The sequence below is a fragment of the Neovison vison genome, chromosome 13 (assembly GCF_020171115.1).
Source record: "Neovison vison isolate M4711 chromosome 13, ASM_NN_V1, whole genome shotgun sequence".
NCBI lineage: Eukaryota > Metazoa > Chordata > Mammalia > Carnivora > Mustelidae > Neogale > Neogale vison.
In genome coordinates this window covers 81,245,631-81,268,519 of record NC_058103.1, presented here as the reverse complement: position 1 = coordinate 81,268,519, position 22,889 = coordinate 81,245,631, and the positions used below count along the sequence as shown (strand labels likewise).

General features: G+C 37.2%; 1 pseudogene; it reads left to right on the top strand.

The window, feature by feature from the left end:
* The first annotated feature begins 242 nt into the window (after window positions 1-242).
* Window positions 243-1,676, top strand: LOC122893707 (annotated as a pseudogene).
* Window positions 1,677-22,889: the final 21,213 nt, after the last annotated feature.

Sequence of the window (22,889 nt, the reverse complement as noted above, 5' to 3'; positions counted from 1 at the left end):
GTCAGATTCCCCCTCACCCAGCCAGACCTAGTCTAGCCCATTCAGACACAGCAGCCATGGGCCATGGCTCCCAATGGAAATTATATGACATAGAATATTTGAGGTGATATCTTCCTGAAAGATCTTCAAGAATTACAGGAAACAAACAAACAAAAAACCACTAATGCATTTGAGAAAATGTAACATTTAAGGGGAGGGGGAAAACCCTGCTTTCCTGATCTGCAGCTTGGCTGGATGTTAAGATGTCTGTGGATGTTAACAGCCAGGGGCAAAGAGGACTATGACCCATATCATGAGGAGGAAGAGGATGAGGATCCCAGGGGACACAGAGAACCATTAACTGGGAGTAGCCTGCAATGTGGAGCAGCACGGGGCCGAAGATCCTGATGAGTTCACTGCTTGACCTATAAAGAGTTCGAGTGCCCTCGAGGAGCATATAACCAGCCTAGCCTCTGTCCTAAAGGCCAGTGATGCTCACCACCATTAGCACATCATATGGCACTGGTATCTCATGTAACAGTTGTTAGACTTATATTAATTAATTTCCACTGGCAAGTTGGAGAGATACTGGACAGATACAAGTCTGATTCTTCTCAGCTGCTCTTTGAGGCTCAAGTTCAGCCCCATCCCTCAAAGCATGTCCCTGCAGACCACCCCCTTCACCCACTGCACAGTGGGTGTGCAGTTTGTGCAGAAGGAGAACTACTTTCTCTGGCTTATCAGCACCAGTTTTGTTGCAGCTTCTGGGAGCAGCACCGTTCAGTACTTGGATGGGTGGGGGAATCTCTTGCATAACTCAGGACTGTCCACTCCAAACACTAGAGAACTTCGTGTTTCCATTGTTACCTAATGAAGAATTGAGAGACAAATACAGGGGCTACCCTTTCATTCCTAGCTCCAGCTGTGCTCTGGGGCGGATTGCCCCCTGGTGATTCATGTATAGAAGTCCAGAGCTTGCTAAGTACAGTCCAATCAGTGCAATGAGGTCTTCTGTTTCAAGTTGTCAAATGTGTCATGTGCCACAGTCTATGCCATGATCTGGAAATGGCTCAGGAAATGTGCTGGTGACTCTGAAACAGCCAACTACCTAGGTGCTCACGCTAAAGACTATCCCAAGTGCAACTTCTGCATTGAAAAGAGCAAAGGCTGCAATCACATGTGATGCTCCAACTGTAACCATGACTTCCACTGGATATGTCTAGGAGATTAGAAGACCCACAGCAGCAAGTACTATAACTGCAGCTGGAACAAGTAGAACCCTGACATTGTCGACCAGATCCAACGAGCCCAGGCCAGGAAGAAGTCCTTGTCCTACTTTGAGAGGTGGAAAACCGTAAGAGCTTGCAGCTGAAGGTGCAGATTTAGCAGTGGATTCATGAGAAGATTCAGAAGAGGGGCATGAACAATCTGGGGACCTGGAACGACTGGCAGCACCTACAGAATGCTGTCACGCTCTTGGCCAAGTGCTGATACACCCTGCAGGACCCATGTCCATGTACATATTACATGGAGTCTGGACCCAGGAAGAAGCTATTGGAACACCAGCAGGCTCAGCTGCAGGCTGTCATGGAAAGTGGAGTGTGCAGACAGCTATGACAATGTGGGACTTAGAAAACCAGATGCACTCACCAAAGCAGTGGAGGAAAAGGCTAATGAAGGATCTCCATGACACCTAGACTGGGACATGGACATGCTGGAGTGAGGAAGATGTGGCTGGGAGGTATCCTGGGTGACCTTTCATGACCCCAGCCACAGTCGGGGTCCCACTCTGGGAGACACTGGCCATACACCATTTAGTTGATTTCTGTTTTCTTCTCATCTTTTTTTTTTCTCTCTCTCTCTCTTTCTTTTTTTTTCCTACTAGGGTAGAGGCCATGTTGAATTGGCCTCTGTTTAGGGCTTTTAATTCTCACTGGACAGTTGTTAGGAGGAAGGAAAAGTTTTATTTCTGAATGACTATTAATAGTATTAGGTCATTACAACTTTGTAATTTTCAAATTTGTATAATTAATACCAAAAAAGGCAAACCATAGAATTACACAGAACCCTTTAAAAATAAATTGGCATTGGAGTGTTTTAAAAAATACTTTGTACAGACTTTAATGGTATTTGCTGAGCTGAATTCACATTGCTATTGATACACACATCTATTTTAGACAATATTAAATTTTAAAACGTTGAAAAGCCATCTTCAGATTGAGGGATTACTTATTTGCCAGAAAAAGGATATTGAGTCCCTCAGAGAAATATAAACTCACAAGTCTTTCTTCTGTGCTGCCTTATACACTGTTTTCTGCAATTTCTTCTAGATTGGTACAAATCTTAGTCAGTAGACGTAGACTCAACTATTATTAGGAAGGATTCATCCTGTTTGGGAAAAACCAGTTTAAATTTGTATATAATAGAAAAGCTTCTCTAGACAATTCAACTGTTAGCAGTTTTCTCCAGGAATCAAAGAAGTTAAAAAGAATTACCTTGTGGACACTGTATATTCTACTTTGTTAATTAAATTTCTTATAAGTCATCCTTAACTCCTTTCTATCATTGTGAATGACACTTAATGTTATTGTATTCCTAAATAAATCCAATCTGATTTAATTCTTATTTGTCTCTCCTAGAAAACTTCAGTTACCTTTTCACTACTGTAAGTCAAAATAGTTGTAATTTTACCTATTGTATAATTAGTTTATATTTATACCCATTGTATACTCACTGGCCACACTACCTTGTCTTACTGTTTGCATGTGAAAACAAATACTCTACTTATTTGAATCCACACCTTTAACAGATATGTCTACTAGAGTTCCCTGATTTACCAGAAAAGCATCAGGATTACCCTGAGATCCGCTGTGATAAAGCCCCTCAATTCCCCATTAATCTAATGTAGATTCTTCCACTATTAATGAGAAGGTGCTTAGGACAGCTGGAGTTGAAGTGAATGTTTAGGCCGGAAGTTCCCTCATCATTAAAATATCACAACTGCACTAACACCACACACTTCTTTGTGTTCAGTGTCCCCAAATTAGAGTTTATTCTGTTGGATACACTACACTTTTCTAACCCTATCCACATGTAGCCTAATTTAGAATCAATTATTACATATATAACCAGATGCTAACAGATGAAAGTAAACAGAGGCCAAGAAAGAGAAGAGAGTGTCTGTGTCTGTGTGTGTGTGCCTGTGTGTATGTGTGTGTGTGTGTGAGAGAGAGAGAGAGAGAGAGAGAGAGAGAAAGAAGAAAAAGAGAGATTGATTTCAGGCTAATTCAGAACTGTTGATCAGAAACAGTCATTAAGACTGTTTACAGCATGATAACCTTGCTTGCTCAGCAACCACATGTCTTGCTCAACAATCAATTACTGAAAATATGGACTGTATCACTGCAATAGGCATTGTGAGGGATACAAAATCTATTAACTGAGTTGTAAAGTAAGTGCACAAGTGACTAGCCAGTTTGGTGTCTAAAAGAGCTCTTGGCTGACTATGGCATTGGAGAGTAAAGTGGTGGCCCAGGGTCATGATGCCAGTCCTTGAGTCACTAATTAGTAAATAACTACAGATTGCTTCATGGGATGAGGGCAATGAGAAGGGATCGCCTTCTGGCAGCTTTGACAGAAGTTCTAATTCTGCTGGCATGCTCCCATTAGCTTTTCCCCATTGTCTGGTCCTCCAAACAGAATATCCAAGAGTCACACAGCATATCATAAATACTTTTTTCTTTGTACCCTTTTTATGAATGTCCTTGTTCTAACTGATGGTTTTTTATTTCACTTTTAAAATCGTAAATATGTTCAACAATGTAAAAATTAGTACCTTCTACTGCTGGGTCTTCTTGCATCTTGCAATAACAAATTTTGTCTGCTTCATGGTCACTTGCATTGCTTAATCTCAAGGTGACTTCTATTTTTTGGACACGTGACCCCAATCCGTGTGTGTGTGTGTGTGTGTGTGTGTGTTTAAACTTCTCCCACTCTGAGGAATAACGGGTGGATCTACATTTTAGGTTTGTTTCCACTGACGTCACATAGCCTGGATGAAATCAACAAAATGTGAAGATCCAGGAAAGTTAGCTTTAGCTAAAACCCCAAAGGGCTCATTTTCAGGCAAAAACTTTCATGTCAAATGTATACCCAAGCATTAGAGACTATAGGGCCAGATTATAATCTAGAGAATGGTACATGATGTCCCATCTTGAAACTCCTAGTGATTTAATCAGACTGTCTTCTTATCATTTGTGATGATAAGTTGTCATTAAGATCTGCCCCCCAGGTAAGCCCAATGTTTGAAGCAATAATAAATTTTACCACATTCAATTAGTCCAGGGTTTAGGATCTGTTTCCACTTTTATAGCTCTCCTCTTGTACAGAGGTCTTCTAATAAGTCATAGAAGACCATGCACCTAACTCTTACATTGCTCTTGTTTACAGTATGTTCTCTACTTCTCCCACATTCCCACTTTCCCTCTAGGCAGACAACTTGTTCCTGAGAATCTGACGACACTTTTTATTTAAGACTATTTTTATGAGGTAAGCACAATTTCAGCAATGGAAAAATAAACTATAGGAGATATAGAAAGTCAGGTCTTCCCCTCTGTGGTTCTGTTCTGGGCACGATCTCTGTGGTTTGAAATAGGTAACTGAGAGAATCAATGTACCAATGTACATTCCCACAAATGGTGCACAAGGGTTTGTTATATTTTTTTTTCTCCACATCATCAACACTTATTATATCTTGACTTCTTGGCAATAGACATTCTTTTTTTTTTTTTTAAAGATTTTATTTATTTATTTGACAGAGAGAGATCACAAGTAGGCAGAGAGGCAGGCAGAGAGAGAGAGGAGGAAGCAGGCTCCCTGCTGAGCAGAGAGCCCGATGTGGGACTCGATCCCAGGACACTGAGATCACGACCTGTGCGGAAGGCAGCGGCTTAACCCACTGAGCCACCCAGGCGCCCTCTTTTTTTTTTTTTTTTTAAGATCTATTTATTTACAGGGCGCCTGGGTGGCTCAGTGGGTTAAGCCTCTGCCTTCAGCTCAGGTCATGATCGCAGGTCCTGGGATCGAGCCAGGCATCACGCTCTCTGCTCAGCAGGGAGCCTGCTTCCCCCCATCCCTGCTTCCCTGTCTCTCTGCCTACTTGTGAACTCTGTCAAATAAATACATAAAATCTTAAAAAAAAGAAAAGAGAGGTACTCGAAACTGGTGAACACAGACAATTCCTGAAAGTTTTTTAATACTAATAATGATCAGAAAGATTAAAAAAATAAAAAATTAAAGAGAATTATATCTAAACAAAGCTTATTAGATGCAGGTCTTCCATACATTATTATCTAAATTAATTTTCGGAAAAATATGCAAAAAAACCCACAATTCTTTTCCTTTTTAAAAGAAATTGGTTAAATCTTTAAAGCTCTAATTCTGTTTTTTCTTTAAGAAGGATTCTAGAAATTTTCATACCGTTCCAACTGAAGTCAAAAGCACTAAATACCCCCAAAAGAACATTTTAATTTGTTTTATTTTTTTTAAAGATTTTATTTATTTATTTATTTATTTTAAAGATTTTATTTTATTTATTTGAGAGAGAGAGACAGTGAGAGAGAGCACGAGCGAGGAGAAGGTCAGAGAGTGAAGCAGACTCCCCATGGAGCTGGGAGCCTGATGTGGGACTCGATCCCGGGACTCCAGGATCACGCCCTGAGCTGAAGGCAGTCGTCCAACCAACTGCGCCACCCAGGCGTCCCTAAAGATTTTATTTATTTATTTGACAGACAGAGATCACAAGTAGGCAGAGAGGCAGGCAGAGAGAGAGGAGGAAGCAGACTCCCTGCTGAGCAGAGAGCCCGATGTGGGGCTCGATCCCAGGACCCTGGGATCATCACCCGAGCCGAAAGCAGAGGCCTTAACCCACTGAGCCACCCAGGCACCCCCAAAAGAACATTTTAAATTGGTATTTTCCTTCCAATTTTTAATTCCTGAAGGATCTATATGTTTCATATAGTCACTGACACTTCCAAGTGCCAAAAACATTCTTAACAGTGACTCTACTTGAAAATAGATTCGTTTTTACTATTATTCTAATTTATGTGCCTTTGAAATCAAAGTATTTAATTTTTTGGTCTTTATTCTTTTTCTCCTCTATTACTAATTATCAAGCATAATTTCAAGCTGTATCAGAGAAATGTTGAAGAATATTTTTCATAGTTTATATTCTTCATATGGTTCAAAAGAAATACATAATTCATGAGTAGGACTTTTGAAAATTAATCAATTCCATTTAATATATAAATTCAACAATCAAACTAGATCAATGAACCTGTACTTAAGATAGGTTATTTTGCCTGAAATTTTCTTTTAGAAATCATGTGCCTGACCATTTGGAATTTTTCATTACAGGATCAGTACTCCTTTGTAAGAAAAAAATGAATCATGAATTTTCATGGCAGGTCATCATAAGCTTATTAAAAATACCAGGTTTTCCTGAAAAAAAAAAAAAGGCTATTTGAGTTCAGTCCAATTTTTCACATTTAGAGGAAAAATATGAAAAAAAGTAATAACACTTTTATTATAAGCAGTCTAACTGATGCCCTACTTTGAGTACATGGGAATTCCATAGAATTGTGATGTTCTCAGTAATTCATCTCTCATGTATTAAATGATTATTGAATGCCTCCTGTGAACCAAACCTCATGTCTATGTACATGTTCTTTAAACTTTAGAGTAACAGTTCACAGTAGTGAGTTAGATAAGAACTGTTTCTGTTTTTAATATGGAACTCTATTTATTATTCACCCCTGTCAAACATGAACAATATTTACCCTACAGAGTATTACAAGTAAATATTCCTTGGTTTTAGAAGTCTAAATTCTGATAGACTATGCAGAAAATGAAGAAATGTATAGTTTCACTTCATTATACACTATATAGAAATGTGTATAAGTATTATCTTGATAAAGAGATGAAAGCTGAAGTGATGGTATTCAACACAGTTTCCTGTGTGCTCTAAATTGCAACATATGGGAAATAAATATTGCACACAATTCTTTCGGGAAAAAAGATAAGGAAACTTGATTCCATAATACAGCACTTTTCTTGAAGATAAATTTAAAAGACCTAAGGTAGACAAAAAGGAAGAGATGTGTAGGGAATATAAACAAGGCAAACCTGGTTTTATAAAATGATATTTAAGACAGAAGGTACAGGAACTAGTCCACAGATTCAAGCTAAGAAGCATCTCCGTACATTTCTGCCTTTCTTATTTTTTTCAGAGAAAGGGTTACATGCCAGAAAGCTGACAATAAAAGAAGTGTTTGGAAATTCAGTACTTTTATCTTGGATATAATATCTAAGAGAAATGGAAAGGCTGCATTTTTTTTATCTGCACAAAAGCAAATTCAAAAGATTATTACTTTTTCTCCTCTTGGCGATATTGCCATAGGCTTTAATTAAGTATTTCTCCCCACAAACCTACCCTTTAAATTTGTGACCAAGAATGCTTTAGGGAAGAATGAAAGTTGAACAGTCCACTGGACAGGTCATGCTTTTAAAGTTCTGCTGACTCGTATTCATAAAGTGCTAAAACTGAAAAGCTGGAGAGAGAGTCTAATCCATGTCAAACCTGTGATGCTCACTGCAAGGAAAAGGGGAAACCTAGAGTCAGCCGGGATGGGCATCAGCATCACTATACCTCCAGAGAATAAAATCATATTAAATAGCATCTTTCCTATACATTAGAGCCTACAAACTTTAGGTTAGTTCTACTAAAAGATTGTAAAAGCAAACACCGCTTGGCTAGACCACAAGCGGCTCACTGAAACAGTATAGTCTCCTTCAAGGATAGAGCTCACCAGTTTGCATTGCTTCAGCCTTTTGTCCGTATCTGAGGTCTCTGAAAATATTCAGTCTTAAAGGGGTCAAATTTCTCTCAAGTGTGTTCTCTTCACCTAGACATTGGTTTGTAAGTTGGAGTGTTTAAAGCTCTGAATGGAGGATTCTCCTACCATTTTTTCCCCTTCAATTCCAGTCACAATTATGCCACAGGATCTACTTTTACATCTAGACTCCTCATGACTGAGACTTTTGTGGAATGGAGTTATCAAGACAGTCAGTGAGGCTGAGGTTAAAAATTCTGTGTGTGGGAGTACGCGCGTACGTGTGTATGTTTGGGGATGCTGATGAAGATGTTCTTTGTAGCAAAGTTGTCTAATAAATCTGCCTAATATATACCATGTTTGTTAGAATCAGTGTTTCACTCCATGACATTTGCAGCCCCTTCTGTCTTCAGGCATTTCCTGTCATCCTAGTGTGACTTCTATAATAATTGCACTTGATAATAATGGCAAACAATTATTTATGACTTACAGAGTAGATAGTGTTTCAAGTACTTTACATTATTATCTCACTTGAGACCGATTAAGAGACCATGAATTGAGTACTATTATTTGCATCCCAATTTTATAGATGGGGGAAACTGAAGCCTAGAAAAGTTCAATGACTTGCTCTGGGTTGCAAAACTAGTTATCAGGTGAAGCCAATGTTTAAGCCCAGCCATAGTTTTAGCTACTATAACATGCTGCTCTTGATTCCTTCAGTATTCCATATTTTTAACCTTGGTGTTGTTCTCTAATTAGCACTTGTCTCTTTCTTCCTCTTTCCCTTCCTTTATTCCTTCCTTCTTTTCTTCCTTCCCTCCTCCCCCTTCCCCCTTCTATGCTTCCCTTCTTTCCCTTCTTTTCTCTCTTCCATAAATATATACATATTTATTTATATGCATGTGTATATTAATATACTAATAATTGGTAAAAATTCTCTCTAGGAAAAGATAAATTCTTTAGGTGTATATGGAGTTAGTTTGTAGGCATGTACAATATCTAGAAATGAGAAAACTGTTTTTCATTAGACAAGATAAGGAATTTTTAATTATCCTGAATCGTTTAGACATTAATAAAGAAGGAAAGGTGGAGGAGGAAAGGTGGTGTTGGGGGAAGTGAGCCAGTGAGACTGTGGACTACCAAAGTCCCACCGTGTGAATGCCACCTCAGGTTCTCTCCAAAATGTTTATTAAAGTTCTACAAAATTCTCAGTCAAGCTGATTTCTGGTGGAAACCGATGAAGGATCTCACCAATGCAGCCATGGTTCTGTTCTAGAGGACAATGAATAAGAGGACTTGGAGCAAAAAGCCAGAGAAAAGTACGAGACATTATGTCTTCAGAGGCATCAATGTTTGCAGACTTTTTGCTTTTCAAACGTTAACAGAGTAGGGTTTGGGCCAAGTTTAAATATATCAACAAGGGTAGGGACCCAGACTAACATGGTAACATCTTGGTTTCCTTCTCTCATTCCCTTCTTTTCTGCCTTCTGTTGTTGTTTTGGGTCATTCTCCTTTTCCCTTTTCTTCTTGTTTTTCCTTTTAAAATTTTCTTTCTCCTCTCTTTCCTTCTCTCTTTTCTCTAATTTAACAAATACTTTAAATTGCTTTCAAAAATACACAATTTTAATAAAATTTAGAAATTTAAAAATGAAGTTGAGGAAACTCGGATTATGTAGAAAACAAGACAAAGGGTAAGAAGATATGGCCAAGGTTATGCAGGTTATAGGAAATGTATTATACAGTTATTCTAAAGTTTTGCTATACATTTTAAGGTGAGTTCCTTTTTCACTAAGAAAATAAATAAAAGGGATTAAGTGATTATGAGATTTATTTTGGACATAAGGAAATAGTGCAGTATTTCTTGGAATAGACTTTTTTTTTTCCTGTTATGTTCCTAATGGCTTTGGTAGATTGTGGAATGTTTCAAATTCTTCTGTTTGGTCATGTGATATGGTATAAACCTAATACTTCCCAAGTTTTAAGATGTTTTCCCATGTTGACCAAGGTGACTAGCCTCTAACAGTTTTGAGAAAAATCTTCATCCCTATATGCAGCCTAGCTCATTTTGGATCACAAAGCCAGAAAGTGCAGATATTCTGATTCATGGCAAACTCTTTAAGATGTAAAACAGTTAACACTGCTTAGCTTTTTTTCTTTTTTTGAAAATTTTGTTTATTTATTTGTCAGAGAGAGAGCATGAACAAACGGGGGAGGGGAGCAGCAGGCAGAAGGAGAAGAGCAGACTCCCTGCTGAGCAAGGGGCCAGATGCAGGGCTCAATCCCAGGAACCCGGGATCATGACCTGAGCCAAAGGCAGAAGTTAACCCACTGAGCCACCCAGGCGCCCCTGTTTAGCTTTTTTTCCAAGAGTAGGTTATCACCATTTCATCTACTGAGTTTTTTGGATGCAATGGGCTGAGAATCTATTAATTCCACTTGTAAATCTTTAATATATTTAAGCCATTTCCAGTGTTGAGATTCTTTATTAGGCACGACTTCTCTCCATGTCAAACTTAGTATTGGAAGAGAACATACCAGCTTTCTTTACAGTGACTATCCAGGTTCTCAATCTGTAGTTGAAAATGCAGAGCATATTGTTTTAGATATTTAGAGGTAAACTAATCAGTGCACAGTGTGAAAATGCAGTAAGAAATGAATCCCATCGATATTTTCTACAAAAGAAACAAAACTTAGACTCTCACACGGGCTTTCTATAAAGCGATTACACTCAAGTGCCAGGTAATACTGCCAGCACAGCATATTTTGATGGTTTATGGGAATTCTCTACAATCTTAAATTCTTTCAACTTAAATTGCACTTCAAAGTTTCATTCATATCCAGTAAAAATGATATAGTTAAGTTTTCAACAGGGAATGAATTATTCATTAAAGCAGATAATGGTGTTAGGGCTCAACCAAGGAGCTATAACATTAGCATAAAGAATTCCCTATGCCACCTTAATTGTTAAAATTGAAAATATACAATACAAAAGATATTGAGTCAGAGATCTTTTTTTGTTAAATTAAATAAACTCAAGTCTTTTATGGTAACCTTGATATCAGATTTTCAATCATGCTACCTGGGGGTTTATAAACCATTTGATTTTTACTTATTAATGATATTAGTGCAAAAAATATACTTCTATGCAGACTTTCTATGCAGACTTAATGATAGTTTAGGGTGGCTTGGGTGGGGTTTTTTTGGGGGGGGTCTTCTCCAAATTCCACAAATGGATTATTTGGAGGAAAAATGATAAACTGTGTGTGTGTGTGCATGTGTATGTGTATCATTTTATTTATTTTCTTTCTGAAACATGTTGATTTGTAAATGGTGGCTTACAGATGGTTTGATTGAATTTTATAGGAGAAACAACATCAAATGATATTTTATTCAGTAAAGGTATCCTGATTGACACATTCAAAATGTATCACTGATTCAAAAATCATGATGTAATAGCTAAAGTATGCCAGATAAAACATTAGACAGTGTGAGAGACAGAGGTAAATATGACACGATTTATGCCCTTGAAAAAAAATAACTATTTGAGGAGAAAGACTACAAAAATGAGAAGCGAATTTTAGAAGAACTGGCTTCCAAGCTTACTCATGTGGCTATTGGCAAGCCTCAAAGAAGAAGAGATGAAGAGAAAGACTGGAGAAAGGGAGAAAGCCAGCAGAGAGGGCTCCTGAGATGGAAACCACAGACTTTTCAAACTTAATTTTATTTTTAAAGATTTATTTATTTATTTGACAGAGAGAGAGATCACAAGTAGGCAGAGAGACAGGCGGAGAGAGAAGGGGAAGCAGGATCCTGCTGAGCAGAAAGCCCAATGTTGGGATCGATCGATCAATCCCAGGACCCTGAGATAATGACCTGAGCTGAAGGCAGAGGCTTAACTCACTGAGCCACCCAGGTGCCCCCATAACTCAATTTTAAAAGCAACATTCTATTCCTACTACATTATTCTAACTGAAAGAGGGGAGTCAGTCCAGGCAATGATTATGCAGAAGGAATAACACAAAGATGTGAATACCGGGACAGGGATTGTTGTAGGCCATTTTAAAGGCTGCCGACCTCAGGCCTGTTATTGAATGAACCCTTGCAAGTGAGAGTTTAACTATGTTGGAGTTCCCCAAATACCAAGAGAAAAACAGGAAGTAAATGTAGGTAACACAATTAACATAAAAAACTTAAAGTCTTTGAGAAAGTCCCATTCTGATTAGCAATGTCAATTCAACCCAAGAGAAGTTGTTTTTAACCACTGAAGGAATGCAGTGCATTTCTGGGAACCAATATGACACCACATTATTTTAATTTAGTGAAGCAAAGAATAAAGAGAAAGGTCATGGTTCTAAACTGCTGGGCTATCTGTCCATGTCCTCCTGAAGATTCTCTCTCTACCTTGAGATTCTGGATTTGTTTTTATTATGGAAAACTGTTTTTCCTTATAAGAAAGTTATCTGATAAAATAGAAAGAGCAGCAAATTTGGATTTGAAAACCTGACTTCTAAATTTGGCTCTGCCTCCTACCAGCTGTGTGACCTTGGATTACTCACCTATTTTTATATCCAGTTTTCCTCAAGTGTAAAACAAATGGAATAAAGCAAAATGATTAAATGCTTTGAGAGCAGTACATGCCAAAAGCTATGGGATCAGAGAGAGAAGGCGAGGATATTGACTACTAGTGAGGATCGGAGGATGAGTAAGGGATGTGAGGGTAGAGAAGGTTGATTCCAGGTACTGTGGGAATACAGAAATAGCTGGGTAGAGGAGAGCATGAATGATGCCTCTGCTGAGGTTGGATCGTATGAGTTTATTATAGAGCCAAAGGGAAGTACTTCCTATGGCTTTTGGCAGCTCGTTCAATGAGCTGGAAGCAAGGGTTCTCATTGTAAATGGTGAGGTTTGCCTGCAGTTGAGATTGCCAAGAATGGTACAACTAGAGATCAAGGAAGCATAATAATCTAGAGTATTAATGAATGGGAAAGACAGTCCCTAGGGTAAGCCTTTCTAATCGTTAAATGTTGAATAGATAGCATTCTAACGCCACTGTGAGATACTGCTCATGGGGGCCTCTTATGTCAAAAAAACATGGGCTGTGTGCTAAGACATCTGTTCTCTGTTCCCATTTATGGCACTAACACATGGCAAATCACATAGATTATACTAATATAGACAATCTAAGTGGTTGAAAAAGCACTTGGCTAGCTATAGGCAAAGTTGATAATCTTATGTTTAAAGTATTATATATCCTCTGTGCCTTATACTGTATCATTGTAGGTCCCCACGCTTTTGGCCCACATGTAAAGCTATCACAAGTCTCAGGGTGACCCTTTTTACTTGCCTAGGAAAGACAAATCTGATTTAAAAGGGAAAAACAAAATAGGATCTTCAAATTATAAGTTCAGTACCTTTCATGTGTATCATCATAATACATGGAAATTTCCATGTTTCCCTATCCCACCAGAATTCTTATAAATCACTTCTGTGGAGCTTCCACACACTCAAACTTTGCCCAGATAAAGGAAGGAGGCAACACAGATAGATTTGGAAGCTTATCAGATACAGAACACAGTGGATGGTAGAAACATTCAAAATTAATAACAGAAAAGACTTCTTTATAAATTTGTGAATATAATTTATTTTTCTTCTTGGAATTTTTGTGGGCCCTGTTCTACATTCAAGTTATCAATCTTAAAGGACAAAATTGGAACTGTTTTTTTGTTAGTCTAAAATGTATTATTAATTAATCTATACATTATTCTTCTACTTTAGGACAATATTTCATTCACTGAATCAACTAACATTGATGAATTCTTAAGTCCAATTATATCCCAAGACATTGGGAGCAGGATGTGGCAATGGCTTAAGGGGGAAGGGATTATGAAGAACAATAAAAATATGTCTCCTGACCCAGAAAATTTATGTTTCAGTTTTGTTCTTTAGTTTTCTGCCAATAAAATCAGAATGATATATCTCTGCTTATAATCACTGAATTCCCTTTAGTTCATCAGGAGAATGGATGAAAACAGAAGCTGTGGTGAGTATACATTATTCTACATTTCTCTGCCTTAATATAAATTTTGTCATTCACTTGGATGCTGTTTCTCCCCTTACTTTCCCTTAACTACTCACTGAAGCCATCCCTGATATTTCAAAGAAAATTTAGTCAATGCTTTTTTTTTTTAAGACTGTATTTACTTGAGAGAACATACACACAAGTAAGGGAGAGGGGCAGTGGGAGAGACGAAGTGGACTCCCAATGGAACAGGGAGCCTGACTCAGGGCTAGAACCTAGGATCCTGGGATCATGACCTGAGTGAAAGGCAGACGCTTAACTGACTGAGCCACCCAGGTAGCCCTAGTCAATGCTTTTATATCTATTTGGTTTAGAGTAACAGACTGTGAAGCAAAGAGCTGCTTGCTCTGGGGAGTGACATCTATTAAAGTAAGGCAGGAGAAACTAACTCATAACACAGTTGCAAATAGGACCTGACCTTATTTGACTTGTTCTGAAGCTGGGATGTCCCTTCAGACTTGTTCCAAATTAAGACAAGGGGCTGAATTATTTATATCCTGCATGATACTACTCATTGGACCCAGGACACACCTTTAAAGGATATATAATCTTGGGCAATACAGTTACTTCAGTTGAAGGCATTATCCACTGAAGGACACAACTGTAAGCAGCTATCAACAGCAAACAGCCCCAAAAGTTTAAGCATGGGTACAGTGACAGGGAAGGAGAGCTCTTGAGGATACACCACAGTATCTATTACAGGCCTTATAGGTAAGCTGTAATTCATTCATTTAGGCAATCCCTACTTTATGTCTTTTTCTAGGTGTTTGGAAACACTGTTGATAAAAACAGCCAAATACACTTGCCCTATGGAGCATATGTTCTAGTAAGGAAGATACACTGCCAATGGTAAAGGAAATAGAGAAAACTACATTGAATGCTAGAAGGTAATACATACTGTATCAGAAGGAGGTAGAACAGCAGTAGGAGTTTTAAATAGGTTGGCTAAACTGTATTATTATTTAATGTGATGTTCATACATTCCCTCCAGAAATCCAGGTTCTTGAAGACATTTTTTCAAACCCTCATGCCTAGAATGAAGTCAGTGTTCAATTTGTTACTGGAATGAAAGAGTAAAACAGAATCTGAGGATATTCCCTTTGACTTAGAAATAAAAGCAGAAGGGAAGAATGGCCAACTGCAGGGAGCTCTGTCCTTTTGGCCATAAACTGATGTTTGTACTTGGTAGAACATTCTGTACAGATTAGCAACTAGGTCAGTGAAACTTCATTTTATTTTTTGTCTGTCTTTCTCTCTCTCTCTCTTTTTTTTTCTGATGATCTTAATTGCTATCCACACATCATGAGCCGAGCTGCCTTTGTGTTTAGAGTAAGTGGTTGCCTCTGGGGTATGATTTGACAGAATACATAAAACTCCTTTCCCCACACAAATAGGCTAAAGCATCCAGGTGGCCAAGTGTTAAAATTCTACTATTAAAGCTTACAATATGGAAAATTAGTAAGCACTGTCATCTCCCTACCCTAAAAGGCAGAGATCCCTTAGTGTGGTAAGTTACTGAATGAGTAAATGTGTTTTCCTGACTGAGGGGCTCTGCTGTGGCCTGAAAGAGTTGAAAGTGTGTGGTGGAATTCAAGTCTGATTTGGAGCAGAGGCCCTCACAATCATAAAATAAGGAAAGGAAAAAGAAAGGCAGTGTTTGGGGAAGGAAGTAGAATTAAAAGATGTTTATCTATGCTCCTGGGAAGTGATGGAGTGAGCTAGTTTGAGTTCTCTCTGAGAGTTCAACTGGTCATCAGACTCTCATACAATTTCCCTGGGGTATCTTTTATGCAATGTCTCCTCCTACACAGCTTCAGAAAAGAAACCCGTCCACCTTGAAATTTTAGGTCTAGGAAACAGCTATGTTTTGGAAATGACTGAATATTGTGATGAAGGATATAAAAATTATGTAGTACTTCTCATTTTTCTTTCACGTAACAATAGATAAGCCTACATGAAGGGCGTCTCTCAGGGGTCACTGATTAGTAGGAATAAAAAAAGATAATTGGCACATACATCTATAAAAGTTGACTCTATTTCTTGTATTTTTGTTTATGGATAAAATTAAAAAAATAAATGTCCTAAAATGACAGGAAATTATAATTAAAGCCAGTAACTATTATATATGATAAAACTAAAATATATTTATAAATAATGTTGACTTGCAAGGGAAGTGGGAGATGAAGAAAAGGAAATAGAAAGGAAAAGAATAGGAAGAAGGTGCTGAGGATTCTTTAAATAAAGAGGGGTAACCAGAGACTGAGGTAAGATAAGAAGAGGAGCTGAATACCAATAGCATACAAAGGGAGGTGATGGACACAGAGAACGGAGAGTAAGATAGAAACTAGTAAGATAGAAACTAGGTGGAGACAGGGTATTTGAGAAAAAGAAAGACAGAAGACAAACAACTATGAACAAAATGACTATGTAATGGCAGGTAAATGCTTCTTGTGCCACATCTGGTGTCCACTGGTTTTTGAACATTAAGTTATCACTGCAGTACCCACATTTCTAGCATTTGCCACTGGTTGAAACAGTTAATGCAACACTGGAAAATAGGTTTGCCATCAAATTTAAATTAAAACATAATTTTGGAATAAAGGTTTTTTTAAATTTAAATTTAAGATAGTTAACAAACAGTGCAAGATTGGTTTTTGGAGTAGAGTTCAGTGATTTATCACTTATATACAACACCCAGTACTCATCACAAGTGCCCTCCTTAATACCCATCACTCATCTAGTTCATCCCCCATCTGCCTCCCTCCATCAACACTCAGTTTGTATCTATTGTTAAGAGTCTCTTATGGCCTATTTCCTTCTCTTCTTTTTTTCTTTTCTCCCTTCCCATATGTTTGTCTCTTTTCTTCCTTAAATTCCACGTGTGAGTGAGATCATATGGTATTTGTCTTTGACTTATTTCATTTAGCGTAATACACTCTAGCTCCATTCATGTCTTTGCAAATGGCAAGATTTCATTCTTTTTGATGGATGAGTAGAAGTTTTGTTTTCTTAGGGAATTCAGTAAATTTTACATATGTGTGAAGAAAATATACTTTACTTCTATGGGCCCAGTAATTTGTTATCAATTGGGCAAATTCTCTATGATACTAAAAAGCGGAATTGTCTCATTCCAAAATGACCACAAGCAGCATTTTACAACCATTACTCCATTGATTTTACCTTTTATTTCTTTTAAATTAAATTTGCTTTTAGTTTAATTAGTCCAAGGATCTTTTTAAAATCATTTATTTATTTATTTATAAATCAGAAAGTATTTTTTTTATTTCTTTTCAGTGTAACAGTATTCATTGTTTTTGCACCACACCGAGTGCTCCATGCAATACGTGCCCTCCCTAATACCCACCACCTTGTTCCCCGCACCTACCACCCCCCGCCCCTTCAAGACCCTCAGGTTGTTTTTCAGAGTCCATAGTCTCTCATGGTTTACCTCCCCTTCCAATTTCCCTCAACTCCCTTCTCCTCTCCATCCCCCATGTCCTCCATGCTATTTGTTATGCTCCACAAATAAGTGAAACCATATGATAATTGACTCTCTCTGCTTGACTTATTCACTCAGCATAATCTCTTCCAGTCCCGTCCATGTTGCTACAAAAGTTGGGTATTCATCCTTTCTGATGAAGGCATAATACTCCATAGTGTATATGGACCACATCTTCCTTATCCATTCGTCCATTGAAGGGCATCTTGGTTCTTTCCACAGCTTGGCGACCATGGCCATTGCTGCTATAGACATTGGGGTACAGATGGCCCTTCTTTTCACTACATGTGTATCTTGGGGGTAAATACCCAGGAGTGCAATTACAGGGTCATAGGGAAGCTCTATTTTTAATTTCTTGAGGAATCTCCACACTGTTCTCCAAAGTGGCTGATTATCCACCATGACCAGGTGGGATTCATCCCTGGGTTACAAGGATGGTTCAACATTTGCAAATCAATCAATGTGATAGAACAAATCAATAAGACAAGAGATAAGAACCACATGGTCCTCTCTATTGATGCAAAAAAAGCATTTGACAAAAATTCAGCATCCGTTTCTGATTAAAACGCTTCAAAGTATAGGGATAGAGGGAACATTCCTGAACTTCATCAAATCTATCTATGAAAGACCCACAGCAAATATCATCCTCAATGGGAAAAAGCTAGCAGCCTTCCCGTTGAGATCAGGAACACGACAAGGATGCCCATTCTCACGACTCTTGTTCAACATAGTATTAGAAGTCCTAGCAACAGCAATCAGACAACAAAGAGAAATAAAAGGTATCCAAATTGGCAAAGAAGAAGTCAAACTCTCTCTCTTTGCAGATGACATGATTCTTTATATGGAAAACCCAAAAGACTCCACCCCCAAACTACTAGAACTCATACAACAATTCAGCAATGTGGCAGGATACAAAGTCAATGTACAGAAATCAGTGGCTTTCTTAGACACTAACATTGAAAATAAAGAAAGGGAAATTAGAGAATTGATTTCATTTACTAGTTCAAGGATCTTAAAAAACATGCAGCAAAAATTGTTTAGAAATATCCATTATTTATTTTAAGTTCATACCTCTTAAACTGCCCTTGTAAGAGACTAAGTGCAAAAACATGTGAAACAACGCTGACATTGTTTTTGAAATAGTTCTCCGTGGTAGAAGCTGTAATATATGACCTAGATTCCCCCTTCTAAAATGAAGAGTTTACTACCTTGTCTGCAGGGAATGCTGCCAGAGGAAAGCCTTCTGCTGTCAGCCCTTTATGCTATGATGGTTACTTCAGATGAAGAGAACGACCTCGCCCAAGGTCAGGTTCTTTTCCCAGGGCTACTGCTCAAATGACTAAGATCAATACTGCCCTTCATCCCAGGAAAGTGGGACCCTCTACCATCACTGTGGCTCAGGGGACCCAGGGCCTCCTGTCCTTTTCAGTGTCTTCCTCCAAATATTCTAAGTCCTCCAGTGAATGGGACCAGCTTGGGCCAACTGTGTCATCTGGGTGCAACTCCATGATCCCAGAGCTAGATGTGGATCAATGTAGATTCAGTCGTACCTTTTCCTGTTCAGGGTACTCATCAATTTTATACCAACCCATCCCAGCTCTGCACAGGGTTGTCTTCTTACTCAAAGGAGTTCCAGGACTTACAACTATAGGTATCCTGAGACTCCACAAGCACAGATTCCATCAGAAGAAGGTGGTTAGAAAATAATTTCTTTCTTAATATCATGAGAGATTTGGTCACCAGAATAGGACTGGGGTGCTGATTTGGGGTGACATTCACAATGGACATTGAATGAGTTTAGGACTTTGGGTTACCAACAGTTTGCCATCAGTTCTTGAGTTTGAACAGCCTTGTGGGCCCTTGTTGGTTTTTACCTGCTCTTGACTGTACAGCAGTTGTCTGTACCCAAAAGAAATAAGGATGGCAACAGGCATGTTTTATCCTGTGAATCTCCTGTTGCTAATAGCCAGGGTTGTCCTTTAGTTCTCCACAAGCTCTATGCCACAGTTGTACAGTCCATCAGGTATGGCCACAACTATCTCCTTCAAAGGTTTTCAATATCATTAATCAACAATACCAATGGGCCGTTCTAATCAATGACCTCCTCTTGCCTCAAGATTTATTCAAGATTTATTTATTTATTTAATTATTTGAGAAAAGGAGAGACAGAGAGGGAGAGAGAGAGTACATGAGTGGGATGGGCAGAGGGGGAGGGTGAGAGAGAATCTTAAGGAGACTCCTGGCTGAGCATGGAGCCTGACATGAGACTCGATCTCACAACCCTGAGATCATGACCTGAGCAGGAACCAAGAGTCAGATACTTAACCGACTGACTGAGCCACTCAGGTGTCCTTTGCATCAAGCTTTCTTATGTCAGTTTTAAACTGTACAGATGAGGTTTGAAAATTACTTGCAGGAGAGTAAGTACTCTCCTTGCTTATCCCACATGCTCCTCACCTATTCTTCCATTATGTATAAAACATATGCAAAAAATTCTGAAAGAGTTCACATTGTAGGTTCAAAAGGATTATATCCTAAATATTTCAAGAGAAAACAAGAGAAGATTAGAAACTACTCCGTTCTATATTTATGCTATAAAATTCTGGGCAGTAAATATAACATGAACATAGAATGAATTTACCATCCAGATTTTCTGGTGTACCCTGGATAAGACTTACAATTATAGTCATCATCAATGAAGCAAAATAACAACCTATGAAAGAGTCATTAGAAGCCAGTATTCATAAATAGCATAATGGATGACACAACATAATGGTAATGATGCAATCATCATTAAATAAATCCTATTGGGTACTACAGAAACAAGATTTATATTGCAACAATACAGACTCCAAAAAGCCATGACGTTGTGAGTAATAACAGGGTTGTTACCTTTTCTTAAAGTGGATGGGGTGGTGAATAAGAAAGTATACATGAATGACACATTTGTCAATAAAGAAGGTAAAAAGAGGATTCCTGGAACTCAACAAGAAGATTTGGAGCCTGGACACTTTGTACGTTCTTTACCAATTGGACAATAATCAAATATGTAAGTAATTCACTAATAAGTTACTAATAAGTAATTACTAATATATTACTAATATATTACTATGTTAGTGAATTACTAATATATGTTAGGAAGGAAGGAAAGAAAGGAAGGAAAAAAACTATAATTATTCATATACAGAATGATTGTGTATACAGAAAACCCAAAAGAAACTATAATAGCATTATTAAAATTGATAAATAAATTTAATAAAGCTGCTGGATATGAGGCGAGTATAAAACAGAAGTGAATCACATTTCCCTTCATGATAAGCCAGGCAATAAATCAAGCATTTTAAATAGATTGCTTTTACAGTAGTGTCAAATATATCAAACATTGGGTTACGGACACTGGGGAGGGTATGTGCTATGGTGAGTGCTGTGAATTGTGTATGACTGATGATCATAGACCTGTACCCCTGAAACAAATAATACATTATATGTTAATTAAAAAATACCAAACATTAATACAACCACTTTAGAAAACTGCTTGACAACATTTACCAAAAGTAAATATATGCATATTTAGGATATATACTCAGTAATGCCACTTCTAGGTATATAACCAATAAAATTTTATACATATATTTATAATAGCTCTATACATAATAGTCCAAACTGGAAATTTCCCAAATGCCCATCAGTAGTAGCATGGATAAGGTAATTTATATGTTTACAAAATGTAACATACTGTAGCATACAGAATGAATGCATAAAATATAAGTAAATTTCATAAATATAATTGGTAAAAATAAATCACCAGAAGAGTATTTTCTGGGTGATTTAATTATTTAATGTTCGAAAAGTAGATTAAAAGGGGAAAAAAGCAGAGACTTCTAGCATGTTGGTAATGTTTTAGTTTTTGGTTTGGTGCTAGTCACAAGAGTAGATTTACCTTGTAAAAATCTATTAAACCATTCACTGATAACTTAAGCACTTATTCTGATGTTATATTCAAATATAATAGCTATAATAGTAAATGTGTAAAATTTACTTCAGAAACTATAAGTTATGAATCGAAAAAAATCAGTATCATAAAGATGCCAGTCTTTATGAAATATAGACTGAAATATACAGATTGAACACAATCTTGATTTTGTGGAAATTGACATTGATTCTAAAGTTTGAAATATACAGATTGAACACAATCTTGATTTTGTGGAAATTGACATTGATTCTAAAGTTTATGAGGAAGCACAAGGGGCCAACAATAAAAACGACAATCCTGAATAAGAAAATATGGTATAAGGACTTTGTCTACTGGATGTCAAGACTCACAATACTATAGTAATTAAAAAGATAAGGTACCTGTTTCAGGATAGACAAATAGGATAGGATGGGTTAGGATAGGATAGGATAGGATAGGGAGCACAGGAACATAACCATGTTGACACCATAGAATTATGGGAAAATCATGTTCCTATTAATATCACTGGAAAAATAAAATAATCATTTGAGAAAAACTAAAATAAAAATCTATTCTAGATGAATTTTAGAATGAAATATGCAATAAAACCAAAAAAATTATAGAAAATAATATAGAATACCTACAGAATCTCATAGTATAGAATCGTTTCTTTAACAGTGGCATAAAAATTAATAATATATTTTAAATTGGATTTTATTAAAATTCAAAATATTAATACAATTATAAGTAGAAATAAAAATTTGATTAATAGTACAAAGAAAATATATGGAAGAAGACAACTGCAACACATAACACTAAAAAGAGATCTTATTTGGAACACATAAGGAGGTCTACAAATCAAAAACAAACAACTAGATAACTCAATAGAAAAATGGGCAAAATACTTGAATATGCATTTCACAGAAAAGAATATCTAAGTGACCAGAGTTTGCTCAATATTTTGATCAATCAAATAAATAAAAATTAGGACAATAGTGGAATATCATTTAATACCCAAGAGAATGGCTACAAAAAAAATGGTATCATATGTTGGCAAGGACGTGGACAATTGGGAACTTTTAGATACTATTTATAGGAGCATAAATTAATCATTTTGGAAAACTATTAAACATTATCAATTAAATCTGAAAATCTTTGTATGCTATCATTCAGCAATTTCATTCTGAAGTAGACCCCCCAAAATGCATTTCCATATGCCCCAAAGAGACTGTACATAACCACAAAATTCCTGATAGCTAAAATATGGAAGTAAAATTTCTGTCAATATTAGGAAAGATAAATAAATGAGGTGTAATTGTACAAGGAAACAATGCAACAATGCAAATAAGCGAATAATAGGTACATGGAACAATGTGAATGAATTCCACAAACATAATGTTGATGAAAAGAGCTTCACCACAAAAGAACTTAATTTACATAACAGGACACAAGAAAAAATTATAGTGTTTAAAAATGTATACATATTTGTTA